This window comes from Podarcis liolepis (genome assembly GCF_965112155.1).
Source record: "Podarcis liolepis genome assembly, chromosome: 7".
Classification (NCBI taxonomy): Eukaryota; Metazoa; Chordata; class Lepidosauria; order Squamata; family Lacertidae; genus Podarcis; species Podarcis liolepis.
Genome location: NC_139561.1, coordinates 42,372,144 through 42,385,806, shown reverse-complemented (window position 1 = coordinate 42,385,806; position 13,663 = coordinate 42,372,144). Strand labels below are relative to the sequence as shown.

Here is a 13,663-nt window from a genome sequence, read left to right as displayed (position 1 = left end):
TAAAAAACCCCACCATGGATCTCTGTCAAGGTGCGTGGGATAACTGTAAGCATGTATCTCCTTTTTTTAAGCAAGCACTGGCTGCTGAAAGGCTTTCTCTTAGGTGACTCACTCAAGACCAGAAGCTAACAAGAATTCTAATGCTGGTGCCATTCTACTCCTGCTACAAAATCCTATTAGGGATTAGCTTCAACATTAGTTTTTTAGAGCCGTAAGAGAACTCCACAGTTTCCCAACTATGATGCAAAGTGCTTTTTTCCTGAGGTGTTTTTCTGTTAATGGGCATATCAGGTGGTCCCCCCCCCCCCGTGCTAATTCATGTATCTTCAGAATACAGGTACAACGGCTGGAAAGAATCCCAGAAGCAGAGCCATGGTAGGCTGTGGCAGCGCAATGCAGAGTTCCTTGTCACAATAAACTAATTAGTAGTGCACAGGACTTTCTGGAGGGCACTCCCATGCCCACTTATGGTTTAGGTGCCTTAAAAGAGTGATTCTACGGAAGTTAGTAGTCCACCAAATGTGGGCTAAAAGCCGTCCCCTCTCCTCCATGGCTGTTTTGCTCAGCATTTAAATGTTCTTGTCCAATTTGTCACTTACACTAGGAATTTGTGGCTTAACAAGAAAACATTTGTAAATCATACTTGCTTAATAGCCTGAAGGCAGGTCCTGAGGTGGCTGAGTGGCTGTTAGAAAGCTGATTATAGTGCTTTTAGTGCTTTTTATTTTATATACTAGCTATTTACATTTCTCTAGTTGCTTAGTCTTCCAGGTGTGCAGTTCAGCTCCACAGTGTGCAGATGTCCCGATCCTCGTCTAGCAGCAGATTCGAAAGCATTATGGGTAAGGGGGGATCTAATCCCTGCCAGTCAGTTCAGTGTGGAAGGTGGGAAAGTAATGGGAGTCAGGCTTCCAAATAAACCTGTGAGCAACCAGGAATGCCAGTAGATATATTTCTATACCGTCCTTAATCCAAGGATCACAGGGTGGTTTACCATATAAAAACAAGAAAATGCATGACATAGTAACAAAAACAATAATAGATCATAGATTGTTTAATTAGATAAAGGCCTGAGAAAAGAGGAATGTTTTTGCCTGGTGCCTAAAGATATGCAACAAAGGTGCCAGGCAACCCTCCCAAGGGAGAGCATTCCACAAGCAGGGAGCCACCACAGAAAAGGCCCATTCTCATGTTGCCACCCTCCTGACCTCTTGTGGAGGAGGCACACTAAGGACCTTGGATGATGATCACAGGGTCCAGGGCTGTGGGAAGAGACCATTCTTATTCTTACTGGCCTGCCCCTGTGCCTCTTTAACACCAGCCTAACATGTACAGATCCAACAAATGAAGATTTTCTGTTTTGTCTGCATGCCAGGAAAGGCTTTGCTTGCTAAATGTCTGCCATATCAGCTGCATGTTGTTGAAAATGTGGCAAATTATGCGGTAGGGTTTTGTGTGTGGGGTGAGCAATTTGCAGTCCTTTTAAAGCCAAAAAGTGAAACTTGCCTTCATACAGGAGTATGCAGAAGACCAGGGTTGACGTGCAAATGCACTGCTCATTGAATATGGGAGAGAGAAAAAGAAATTTTGATGCGCTCTTAGGTAGTAGTTGCTCAGTATGTTCCAGAGTGGCAAAGATCTGTCATTTCTATGCAATAGCAAGTTTCCTTGCTATACACACCATAGAAATTTCCTTTTCTGATTGGAGGTACAGTATTCCCTTCATGCATATTCTTATCTCTTGGCATTCAAAATCCTCATGAGTGTGTGGTCATCTCTGACTATGATGCAACCTCTCCCCATTGCATACAAGTAGACCAGCATGTGACAATGACTTCCTGCAGGAATAGCCTCTGTCATTTCTGTGGTTTTGCACATTGCAAGGGGGACAGGGAAGAGAACACATGGATAAATCACACCTCCTATTTGTGTATGTTTATGAAAAATTGCCATGGAGGAAGTCTTGTGTTGACTACCTGGTAAGATGTGTGAGAGTGACCCCCACATATCAGACTCTCCTATCTAGCTCCCAGGGCAGAGTCTGAAGGTATGTGATTCAGCAACCTTGATGAAGCTAATGAGATCTAGGTCCAAGCGGGAGACTGCTTGGGAACTTTATGTCTGTCACCCTGAGTGCCATCATGAGAGAAATGCAGGATATAAACGCAATGAAATATATTATCTCCTCATGGGAGAGATAGTTTGCACTAACATGTTAATCCTAAACTAAAGAAAGTGATAGCAGAATTTAGGGGGGGGGGGGAGGAAACTTGATAATGGGTGAAGCTGATTTCAAGAGTGTTTCTGTAACCAGATTTCTGAAATATGGCATCAGCATTGCTTTAGCAACAATTGCAGTTGTTCAGCTTAAACCACTTGTAGAGTGTTGATTTCCAAGTCATGCGGGCAGACGATGAAGTGGCCTCAAAGCTATTTAGTGCTTGCTTGTGGACCCTTAAAGGATTGGACTATCAATGGTGACATATTTCTTGGCCTCAGAGCCAAGCTTTTGAGAGAGACCAAATAAGCATGCTCCCTAAGATAGGAACTCCCATTCTGCCAGCAAATGAAAAAAACGGAAGCCCCAGGATCCTTGAAGGAGGTGTTTCCAAGCTTACTGGCTTCTTTCCCTCCCTGTGGGAATGTGTCTTTTTAATCTGAAAGTCAGCTGTGTAAGTGGAGGGGAGAGATTTTCATGCTCCTATGACTTAAGAAGCCTTCCAGAGGGCTGTTTGCTTTTCATCTGAGCTTCCATCCCCTTGGCTAGAGAGGACAGCTGCTGATGATAAACTCACGACAGGCCTTAACGAATGACATTGCAGGACTGTAATAAAATGTGATCTAATATTTGAGCTGCCTTCCTAACCCTGGGCTCACCATTTGAGTCAGCCCCACTGTACAGAGGCTGCTGTAGTACAGTGGTACCTTGGGTTACATACGCTTCAGGTTACATACGCTTCAGGTTACAGACTCCACTAACCCAGAACTAGTGCTTCAGGTTAAGAACTTTGCTTCAGGATGAGAACAGAAATCGTGCTCTGGCGGCACGGCGGCAGCAGGAGGCACCATTAGCTAAAGTGGTGCTTCAGGTTAAGAACAGTTTCAGGTAAAGTACAGACCTCCGGAACAAATTAAGTACTTAACCCGAGGTACCACTGTACATTCAGTACTGGGAGGAGATAGGCTGTTTTGAGACATTTGTATTCAGATTCTTTTGTTTGTCTGAAAATCATTTTGCCTTGAGCCGGTGGGGCTAGCAGTCCTCTTTTGAACAAGCATTGGTGTTTAGCATGGTTGTTCAAATCAGCTCTGGGGAACTTTGCAGCTCCAGACTTAAGCAAAGCCTGTGGTTGCTTCAAATCAGTATATGTGAAGTTCAGTACAGTGGTACCTCGGGTCCAGCATCTTCTCACAGTGGCCAACCAGATGCCCATTGGAAACCCAAAAGCAGGACCCGAGTGTGCTGCAGCCCTCTCCACATTTGTCATTCTCAGCAAATGCCATTCAGAGGCATACTGACTCCAATAGTGGGGATAGGAACATAACCATTGAGACTAGTAGCCACTGATAACCTTCTGCTGCATATATTTGTCCAATCCTCTTTTAAAGCCATACACTACACCTTGGGGAAATCAAATCCCAGAGTTTAACTATGCCCTGAGTGAAGAAGTGCTTTCTTTTGTCTGTCCTAAATTTTCTAACATTCAGTTTCATTGGATGTCCATGAGTTCTAGTGTTATGAGGGAGGGAGACAACTTTCATCTAACCACTTTCTCCACACCATGCATACCTTTGGTTCCCTAATCCCACTGTTCCTAAAACTTCTGTGTAAATCCCTCTGTTTCTCTCAGTGATTCATAATGTGTTTGTTGTTCCCTTTTATCTTCCCAAGTGAGCCCTCTGTCTCTTAGGTTCTCTGCCCCTTAGGCAGCGGAGGCTGCTGCCCCACCAACCTCAGCCTGTGCTCAGCCAGCTCCCACGTGCCTGCCTCTTACTTGTATCCAGTCCAGCGGGTGGCATTGGCTTACTCCTCTTTAGTCCCAATGCTGCCCTTGTAGAAGTCAGCAGGGAGGAGGTTGGGGACAAAACTGCAATTAGTTGCCTCGGGCTGTCCTGGGCTCTGGTTCGGCTAACTTTTGATCTCCCTTGCATTCTGCTTTACCAGTCCTTGTGATCACCAGTCATCTCTGCTTCTAGGACCTCCTCCCGGTCAGCCATCTAGGCCTGAGCCAGCCCCCATGCAGCTCCTCCTTCCCTAAGTACTGCATGGGGCTTTAATCCCAGTCAAACAGACAGCTATCTCTTCTATCCCAGAAGTTGGACTGTGAACCTTTTGTTGCTTTGTTCCCCAAGTAATTGGAATGTTCCATGCCAGCGCTCTGGCTCAAACAGTTGCTGTCAGATGCATCATTGCCGCAAACTCAATACAGTACAGATATCTGTGAAATGGGAATGTATCTGTACTCTGTATCTAGCTGGTGTGTTTTGTAAGTGTTCGAATGCTTAGTGGTGTTCAGGCAAAAAGAGCTTTTTATCTAAACTATTGATCTGTTTCTTGTTTTGCCATTGCTAGGGTTGCTTTGACTGAGCACCTTGCTGGATTTTATTTCAAAGACTGACCAGCTGGGGTTGGTTGTGGGTCAGGCTTCCCCAAAGGAGATGGTGTTTTGGAGAGACTACTGTGTCTTACTATTTCTGCTCCAAAGGACATAAAGTACTTCCTCATACAGTGCAATTAAAATATGAAAGTAAAGCTGCTATCCAACAGGGAAACTGACAAACTAGCCAGCAAAACAAAGAGCCAAGTGGAAAACCTGTGCCTTGCAACACCCTCCTCAATGCTTAAAAGATTACATTGGGCAGGGTGAGGAAATCCATATATATCTTGTAGGGAAGTTTGCTTTGCAGCCTTGAAGCAATGGGTGTGAAGATTCTAATCCTGGTTGTGACAGTTCTCGCTTTTTAGAGTAGGAGGAGCAGGGGTAGATAATTTTATTTGTAAAATTTGTATATCACTTAATTGCCAAAACTATTTACACATAATCTTAAGTATGCATTCAAATGTTCAATAAAAGTCAGAAGTTAAAACAAGTTGACCTCAAAAAATCCAACTATACATACAACATACACTTTCACACACACACACACGTGCACTCACGCACATATATGAAAATTACCTATTAAAATGCTTGTTAGCCTTACATTTCTGGGTAAACGAGCAGAGCCAGCATGGGAGCTGCTATGAGGTGAGACAGTCATCAGGGGGTCTAATTTGGCCCTTAAGTCCATTTACCCTGAAACCCTGCCCATGTGCCAATCAGCTGACGCAACTTTGATGTGTGAGTGATGTCACCTGATGGGCTAGGGTTGGTGGGGCTCAGTTCTCTGTTGGCTGCACCTGTCAGTTTCCCACAGGGAGCTGGCATGCACAGCCAAAGCAGCAGGGTTTAACCCCCACTTATCAGCTGATGAATGTGTGTGTGTGTGTGTGGGGGGGTTAAACCCTGCTCAGTTTGGCTGCAAATGTCAGTTCCCTTGCTGATGAGCAGAGAGTTCAGTCTTGCTTGGTGCTGTTTCTCCAGTTTGTTCTCTGTAGAGAGTAATCATGACCCCTGCAAAGAGTTATCATGACATCAGATGACTAACAGGGGGGTGGCCACTTGTCAAAGTTGGCCTGTGGGGGTTGGAGGAGATAAAGCTCTGCTCCACTGGGTCAAAAAGTTTTCCTATGCCTGCTTGAAGATACATGAGTCCCATGTTGTATACAGCCCAGATAGGGAATGTGTGTGTCACCAGACATTGTCATACTACAACTGTAGTAATCCCCAACCGATGGCCATGCCAGCTGGTGTTGCTGGGAGTGGAGTCAACAAACACCTGTTGGTTCTCCACCCTAGAGGTAGGACTCCTTGGGGAGGGACCACAATATGCTGCATGCCAAAGCTACTAGAGTCAGTTGCCAGTAAAAAGGGCAGATAACAGGTGACTAGAGTGACCTTCCTCTGCGTGAGATCCTGGAGAGTCACTGTCAGTCAGAGCAGGTAACACTGGGTCAGTAGGGCAGAAAATCTGACCTGGGGAAAGGGAGCTTCCTGTGTTCTGCTCACAGTAGTTGTCTTGCTTGCTGTAGGTGCTTTATACGAAGAGTTCTCTTCTATCTGGTGTGGCCTAGGAATGTACTTTGCTGTTTCTTTATGCTTGGCAAGCTTCTAGCATTTGCAAGCATTTCTCTTTCAATTTGCTGGGGCAACTGCTAAAGGAGTCACAGGATCAGCACACACTGCCTGCCTTCAGGAGGCTGAGACAGAGAAACAAATGTGATTGATGTGTGCTGCATAGGAATCCTCTGGAAACAGCCCCTCTTATAACTGCAGCAAAATGCACAATGGGGTTATAGCTCAGTGGCAGAGCATCTGTTTTGCATGTAGATGGTGCCAGGTTAAATCCCTGATACCTCCAGGTAGGGCCGGGAATGTCACCAATCTGAAATCCTGGAGAGCCACTGCCAATCTGTGTAGGTAATACTGAACAAGATGGGCCAATGGCCTGATTTGGTATAAGGCAGCTTCCTGTGTTAGCATTAGTGTAGAGAAACTAAAAGTGAAGCTGCAGAAAGTCCTGGGCAAATCTGCGCTGCAGGCTTAAACTGATTGAATGCATTCCCCACTTTGGAAACCCCACTCCTGAATTTTAGGGACTCTATTATTGTGCAGGGGGCAAATTCTCAGTGTCTTCCCCTAATTACAGTTCCCATCTCAGATTCTTTGGGAGAAACTATGACAAACTGATTAAAACAATGTAGATATGCCCAATACATTGCCCTGCACTGTGTAAGAATATTTTACTTAAGTGAGTTTTGCAGCTCCTTTACATGGGGTAGGCACCTAATCCATACCCTGGGTAAGACAAAGAACTAAGGGTAGTATCAGCTAAGTTCTACTTAGAGTAGAACCACTAAAATGTATAAACCAAGTTAGTCATTCCTATTCATTTGACTGGGTCTACTCTGAGTAAAACTAACATTGGATACAACCCTTACGTGTTTTTTGTTTTTACATTTGAGTCAGTGTTGCCTCATAAACTTAAATTTGAGTTACATGTGCTTGCCACCTGGCTTTGGGCAGGTAGCTGATTCTCAGCCTCAGTCTGCAAATGGGATTGGGCTGCCTAGTTTGAGAAACACTGGCTTGGTTATTATTATTATTATTATTATTATTATTATTATTATTACTCATATCCTGCCCATCTGGCTGGGTTTCCCAAGCCGCTCTGGGTGGCTTACAGAACATATAAAAACATAGCAACACATCAAATGTTACAAACTTCCTGATACAGGGCTGCTTTCAGATATCTTCCAAAAGTTGTGTAGTTCTTCATCTCCTTGACATCTGATGGGAGGGCATTGCACAGGGAGGGTGCCACTGCCGAGAAGGCCCTCTGCCTGGTTCCCTGTAACTTCGCTTCTTATAGTGAGGGTACTGCCAGAAAATGCTTGCAGGGGAACCTCAGTGTCTGGGCTGATCAATGGAGACACTCCAGATGTACTGGACCAAGACTGTTTAGAGCTTTAAAACTCAGCACCAACACTTTGAATTGTGCTCAGAAATGTAATGGGAGCCAGTGAAGGCCTTTAGGACTGGTGTTACATGGTCCCAGCAGCTGCTCCCAGTCACCAGCCTAGCTGCCTTATTCTGTATTAGTTGTAGTTTTTAAGTCACCTTCAAAGGTAGCCCCACGTAGAGCACATTGCTGTAGTCCAAGCGGAAGATAACAAGAGCATGTACCACCCCAGTGAAACAGTCTGCAGGCAGGTAGGGTCTCAGCTGGCATACCAGATGGAGCTGGTAGACAGCTGCCCTCGATGCAGAATTGACATGCACCTCCATGGACAGCTGTGAGTTCAAAATTACTCCCAGGCTGCACACCTGGTCCTTCAGGGGTACACTTAACCCATTCAGGACCAGGGAGTCCCCCATACCCACCCACGCCCTGTCCCCCCAAAACAGTACTTCTGTCTTGTCAGGATTCAACCTCAATCCATTAGCCGCCATCAAACCGCCTCCAGACACTCACACAGGACATTCACTGCCTTCGCTGTTTCTGATTTAAACAAGAGGTAGAACTGGGTATCATCTTCATACTGGTGAGCACTCAGCTCAAACCCTCAGATAATCTCTCCCAGCAGGTTCATACAGATGTTGAAAAGCATGGGGGAGAGGACAGAGCCCTGAGGCACCCCACAAGTGAGAGCCCAGGGGTCTGAACACTCATGCCCCAACAACATGGCCTAGGAGGAAGTAGTGGAACCACTGCCTAACAGTGCCCCCAGCTCTCAACTCCCCTAGACGGTCTATATTGATACCATAGTCAGTGGTATCAAAAGCTGCTGAGAGATCCAGCAGAACTAGGAAACAGCTTTCCCTCTGTCCCTAGCCTGCCAGAGCTCATTGACCAGCACGACCAGGGCAGTTTCAGTCCCATGATGAGGCCTGAATCCCAATTGGAAGGGATCCAAATGGTCCATATCCTCCAGGCGTGCCTGGAGCTGTTCAGTGACCACATGCTCAATCACCTTGCCCAAGAATGGAAGATTTGAGACTGGGTGATAGTTGGCCATAGTGGCCAGGTCCAAAGATGATTTTTTAAAAAAGAGGTTTAATAACCGCTTCTTTAAGTGGGTCTAGGAAGACTCCCTCACAGAGGGGAGCATTCATCAGTCTGTGGAGCCCATCAGCCAGCCCAGCTCACTTTTATGAGCCAGAATGGGCAAAGATCACGGAGACAGGTGGTTGGTTTCACTTGTCCAAGCAGCTTGTTCACATCCTCAGAGGTAACAGATTGGAACTAATCCCATGCAACTTGACTGGACAGGACTCTAGCACTCTCCTGCCCCGGTCCTGCTCTTACGGTGGAGTCTACCTCTTTCTAAATCTGAATCATTGCAGGAGATCTTGGTGTCCTCACCAGGCCCCAATTGTGAAGGTGGTTCTGTTAAATTACGAACTACCTGAAATATTCTCCTGCTACTGTTTTCTGCAGATGCAATAGAGGTGGCAAAGAAGGTCCTCTTCGCCATCGCTATCGCCACTAGGTAGGTTTGATGTTGAGCTCTAACCCATGTTTGGTCCGATTCAGAATGAGTTTTCTGTCACCAGAAAACCATGGCTTGTTTGATGGTCTGAATCCTGTGTAGCAGCTTAACTATATTTTGTTTACTGCCAACAAACTGTGTTCTGAAACCATGATTCTAGATTCAGGTAGGTAGCCTTGTTTGTCTGACTTGAAATAAAAAAATACAAAATTGTCCAGTAGCACCTTATAGACCAACTAAGTTTGTTCTGGTATAAGCTTTCGTGTATCTGAAGAAATGTGCATGCACACAAAAGCTTATACCAAAACAAACTTAGTTGTTCTATATTAAGGTGCTACTGGGCAATTTATTATTATTATTTTTTCAATTTTTATTCTGAAATCATGGTTTGTTGTTGGATTGTGAACTTTGGTTTGTTTTAACTTTAACATCGTATTAAGTGTGAATCCAGCTTGATTCCTTAATGATAGCTAATTAAGCCACAAAAACAAATTGCAAGATCAGCTGGAAAACAAACCAAGCTTTCAAAATATTTCTTTAACATTGCCAACATTTTTCCAGCCTTTTGTCAAATTTCCTCTGACAGTCAGGAATCCAGCAGGCAAACTGATCATTTCATCTGCATGCTGGGGAAAGAAAACGTGCTGCTGAATTTCCATCCTTACTTTAATTGTGTTAAAGGAACGTCAGAAAATGAAGCAACGTTCTAATTTCCTTCTCCTTGGGCCGATGGGCTTTATCAGTTTCCCTCTTATTTAATTAAAGAATGTTTATCCCACTCTTCATTCCCCAAAGCCTACCAGAGCAGTTTGCAGATTACTAAAAATAAAACAGTTCCAGATGTGAAGTTTACAATATAAAAAGAACACAACACAGAAGGAAAATTAATTGGGAGGGAGGAAAAATAGACCAACTCAGGTACCAGTTCTTTTTTACAAATTCTTATAATACCCAGCTGGGGTGGTGAAGGTCAAGAAAAGGAGGAGCCAAAACCTACTGATCTCTTAGATCTCTCAGCCATCCTCTGTTATAGCCTGGTGAAATGGCTGCTGCCATATTACAGTTGATGGAGGTAGATCCTGGCTTTGCAACAGAGCTGGTGACGGCTCTCTATTCCCTCCCTGTTCTGCTGCAGTTTGATGACAGTGCTGTCTCTTCCGTTTGGGGCTCCTATAGTTGGGCACACAGAACCATCGCCCTGCATCCAGGTGCAGCTATTTTTTCCTGCAGTCACTTTTGAGTCATCATCAAGGATTGTGTAGAGCAAAACAGCACACTTAAGTTTTTATATATACTCTGTTACAAAGTGATTCCTCTATCACATGGGAAACAGGGCATGTAAGTGTTGGGCTAAATAAATCATAATTTAATGTACCTTAAGAGGTTCTGCTTCAAGTTGTACTTTCTTTAGAGTGCTGCCTTTGGAAGTTTTGTGATCCTTTTAAAATTTAAAGCTTGATGAGAATAAATGTTTAAAATGCTGGTGGCTTCAAATGCCAGAATTGGGGCTGTACATTTAATTAGACAGATATTAAATAATCTTCATCGTATTGAGGGGAACACCATACATTGTTGGAGTCCATAGAAAACATCAGTGCCTAAGGTCCCTGGGCCATCTTCAAGTAGGATTGGGAAAAATTGCAGACAGCTGCTGCCAAGCAGTGTAGGCAATACTGAGCTAGAATGTTTTGACTCTGTGTAAGGCTGCTTTGTATATTCCTATGACATAGGTCATGATTTGTTTGGTCATCTGTGGGGCAACTCATGGTTAAATCATAGTTTGTTCTTGGCTTCAGCTTAGCGTTATGTTCAAATCATGACCTTGAATTCAAGACTGTTACACCCCACCCCAGTCTCCATGAGTGGTGTGAGATTCCAGGGGTTGCTGGTGCACTTGGCATAGTCTGTGTTTCCTTTGGGGACAATGAGACAGCAGAGTCTGTGGTGTCTTTATCCTATATGGTTTATTTACACATATTTGCAACCGGTGTCCAGATGGAGAGAGTGCATCCCAAGAGGGTCCTGTTCCCACTATTGCTGCAGCCTCAGATTCCAAGGGACTGCATACATCATGTCTGACCTCCAGCTTGCAAAATAGAAACTCTTCCCTTTTTGCTTACCTCATTGCTCACAGCAATTCTGGAAACTTTCCCCTCCCAATTCTGGGATTGTCTTTTGCTAATTACCCAGAGCTCAAGGCGGAGTCCCCCAACTCTGTGTCCAGCAGAGAGTCTTCTGCCTTGCTGATGGCTTTCTTGATGGGTTAATGGCTCAGTGTTTGTTTCATAATGGCCAATCCCCAGGCGATTCCTTAGTCAGGAAAACAAGTCCATCCTGTATTTTTGTACTTCTAAACTCATTGATTAAACTCCAACACATACTAAAACTAGGAATTATGAGGTTTCTTAAATTCTAACTCCTTTACTGAATCCAGAGCTTTTAGGGGAACCTTGCCCCGCTCAAACTTGTAACAGTACTATAGTACAGGCATGTAATAATAATAATAATAATAATAATAATAATAATAATAATAATAATTTATTATTTATACCCCGCCCATCTGGCTGAGTTTCCCCAGCCACTCTGGGCGGCTCCCAATCAGTGTTAAAAACAGTACAGCGTTACATATTAAAAACTTCCCTGAACAGGGCTGCCTTAAGATGTCTTCTGAATGTCAGGTAATTATTTATCTCTTTGACATCTGATGGGAGGGCGTTCCACAGGGCGGGCGCCACTACCGAGAAGGCCCTCTGTCTGGCTCCCTGTAGCCTCACCTCTCGCAATGAGGGAACCGCCAGAAGGCCCTCGGCGCTGGATCTCAGTGTCCGGGCTGAACGATGGGGGTGGAGACGCTCCTTCAGGTATACAGGACCGAGGCCGTTTAGGGCTTTAAAGGTCAGCACCAACACTTTGAATCGTGCTCGGAAACGTACTGGGAGCCAATGCAGATCTCTCAGAACCGGTGTTATGTGGTCCCGGCGGCCACTCCCAGTCACCAGTCTAGCTGCCGCATTCTGGATTAATTGCAGTTTCCGGGTCACCTTCAAAGGTAGCCCCACGTAGAGCGCGTTGCAGTAGTCCAAGCGTGAGATAACTAGAGCATGCACCACTCTGGCGAGACAGTTCGCGGGAAGGTAGGATCTTAGCCTGCGTACCAGGTGGAGCTGGTAGACAGCTGCCCTGGACACAGAGTTAACCTGCGCCTCCAAGGACAGCTGTGAGTCCAAAATGACTCCCAGGCTGCGCCCCTGGTCCTTCAGGGGCACAGTTACCCCATTCAAGACCAGGGAATCTCTTCATTCAGGAATTTTCTGAATCTCCTGATGCCCTTGAAGCAGTTAAGATGTTTGGGTTCCTTTTCCTGCTACCTTTTCACTTGCTGTTTTTCTTAAACTGGGCTTTCCTTTCTTGCTCTGGCTAATGTCATGAGTTCATGGAGGGCTTATATGCAGAACATACATATTTCTACCAGGAAAGGGAACAGGTGCTGCTGGAGTCTTTTACCCACACATGAAGTATTGCAGAGTACATCTGTCATCGCATGAATGTCAGCAGGAGACACTCACATCTGTTTCCCTGTAGCATTTGTTATCAAGAAGGAAGGGATTGTGGGGAGGAAGGGAGGGTGGGGAGAGAAATAAGAGCTCAGCATGTCACTTAAGCAAAGCAGTGGCACTTTGCCACCAGAGTGTTTGTTCAGGACTTCAGGTGGCCTTCTGTCCCCAATGTTTTCCACTTATCGAATGCAGGCATCATTTCTTGGCCCTTGGGGTGCGTATGTGAAATGTGGGTGGGTGGGAAATGGGTTGTCATGTGTCACAGCACTGTAATTTCTCCACCCTCCTCTTCTCTTTGGCATGCTGTAGTGCTGCCGAACAGCAGTTCCTGCTTGTTTTGGCAATGAGGAGAGCATCTGCTTCAAGAAAGGCACATGGAAAAACTTCCACTTTGGCTCTGTCGGCTGACTCACAGTTCTGAACTTGCAACTCTCCCAAGTACCTTTCATGCAAGGAAGTGTGTGAAAGATGAAGGGCATGGGGGATAGTGGGAAACGTCATAGAAGGGCCAAGCAGAGGCAAGGTGCTGTGTAACAATAGAGTTGGGAAACCAGTGAAGCCCCTGCCAGTTTTTCCAGCCCCCAACTCATATCCAGAAACCCCAGGACAGTTTCTATATAAAACTGTTTTTTCTTTGTGTTTACTAGCTGGATTGTTAGAGATGCTAGTTTTTATTTAGCAGACAGCCGGGGCTCTTTTGGAGTGCATTTTCGGCTAATTGGGCAAGCCTATTCTCCTCTTTTGGCTGATGTTCTTTTGATGGTTCTTGTCTCTTGTAATCATGTAAAAAGGCCTTTTGGTTCCACACAAACCAGACAGTGCCTCTAAAAAGGTTGCTCCCAAGTCCTCTTTCTGTCTGGAAGAGGGCAAAAGACTGGATAATGCTGTATTGACTGATTCACGAAGACCAATAAGTCTCCCACTTCTTTTGCAAGTTTGCCCCTTTTAAATTTTTTTTGTCTGTGCTTTGTTAACACTTAAAAATTCCAAGCACACCTCAAGGGTTCGGGTTGGG

At 45.0% G+C, this 13,663-nt stretch overlaps 1 protein-coding gene across 3 annotated transcripts in view; it reads left to right on the top strand.

Annotated features, from left to right (window-relative positions):
* GSE1 (Gse1 coiled-coil protein) overlaps positions 1 to 13,663 on the top strand; it is a 439,018-nt gene that overhangs the window by 67,933 nt on the left and 357,422 nt on the right. The window lies entirely within an intron of this gene.